Here is a 1,820-nt window from a genome sequence, read left to right on the forward strand (position 1 = left end):
TATCTACTCGCAACATTGCAGTTGCTCTTTAAATTGACCAGCTATTCCATTTTTCATTGTACCGGTCCTAGAATAGGAGACGTCATGTTAATTTTTCCGGCCTCACCAGATATGTAATTTGGAGACCATGCCATTCAACCGTTCTTTCCCGTCTTCCCGAAAAAGCGGCTTGCTACCTCTTCTGTCTCCCCAGATTTGCTCCAAAGTGTTTGCATGATTTGTGCCGAATAAATGGAAAAATTCTATGTTATGCATGGAAGCTGTCGCAGCTTTGTGTGTGTGACAAAAGATATTATACGACCGGTCACCTAACCTCTTCTGCTTCCTGTCGATCCATGTCTTGTAACGTTCCGACGAAACCATACATAAGGTGACATCAGATTTTAAACCCAGGTATCACCCGGGACAACGTTCGATGCTGCGAAGTCTTCGAAATTCACCTTTCGGCAGATTCGTCGACAATTTAACCAGCGTCTCATTGCAAAACGCATGTATATTGACATCTTATTTGACATTTTCAATGCATCAGAGTGTTGTCTATTATTATCGATAATTGCGCATTCAACGTGGTAGCATATCACGTCTGAAGCAATTAGGGCTTTCACGGCTTTACAAACTCTATCAACAACCAACACCCTGGGTGTGAGCTCTATCTTTCTCGCCAATGTCACTTTGGTAAGGGCCACGCTCCATTCCATCGACCACTTTCTTTAGTACAATAGAACCCAGTAGGTCTCTCTGCGTTTGCTAGAAGTCGACATTTTCCCGTGGGGTGTTCATTGGATGACTTTGCGTAGGAGCCCTACCCTCCGTACTTATCGGCCGAGAGCGAAGGGAAGCAAAAGGCATAGATGTTAAGTATTGCAGGATAAAACATTAGCGATTGCAGCGATAATGCTCAATAACAAAGTGATATTTTTCCTCAGCAACGCCGTGGTCCAGGGCTTCTGGCATTCTCATTGAGCTTCCACTTCCAGTACTTCATACGACGAGCGTTGCACTCCGCATTCAATACATCATTTATCGATTCCTGAAATGAGATTGAGTTAAAGGTATCGATGCGAGCTATACATAATGCAATTTTTTTGAAAGGTGTTAGCTGATCAGCCCCCAAAAGAGGATACTGTATCCGAATCTGAGGATACTGTATTCGAATCTGGCATTTTCAATGCATCTGCGTATTGTCTACTATTTTTGGCCGTTGCTGTGATGGCTTGACGCAGTAACCAAGATTGGAGTAGTACTGTCCTCTGATTACTGCCCTCTTACCCGGGTGAAAATTTTTCAAAGTCACCCTATATGTAACGGGGTTTCTCGTGCCCTGGTATGAAGGGTGTGGGTCACACAATGGTGTGGTTTTCAAAGATGGTGGGATCACAGAATGGTATGGGTTTTAAATAGGGTGGGATCACACAATGTTGTGGGTTACACGAGATGGTGTGACCACGCAATTATGTAGCTACGTTTTAAAAAACAAGTCGGTACGTGACTGAGATAGCCAGTACTTATACATTAAATCAGGTTTACTAACGGATTTGTACGAATAGTGATCGGTCTTTTATTTACTATTAGCCTCAAGAAATCGATCACTTTTGACAGGAGGTCTACAATTCGTAGAGGGCTACGATATCTCGACGACATCAACGTCATCCAAGGCTTGGTCTTGTTCGTCTACATTGAAAGGATCACCCTCTCTTTCACTGTCGGCATTGCTCCACCTTTGCTGAAATTTCCTCCCGTAGAAATCATGATTCCAAATAACCCACTGTGACGGGCTTTTGTGAAATCCTGCAGCTTCAATGGAGTTCAAGACCACTGAT

This window comes from Plasmopara halstedii (genome assembly GCF_900000015.1).
Source record: "Plasmopara halstedii genome assembly, contig: Scaffold_350, whole genome shotgun sequence".
Lineage (NCBI taxonomy): Eukaryota > Oomycota > Peronosporomycetes > Peronosporales > Peronosporaceae > Plasmopara > Plasmopara halstedii.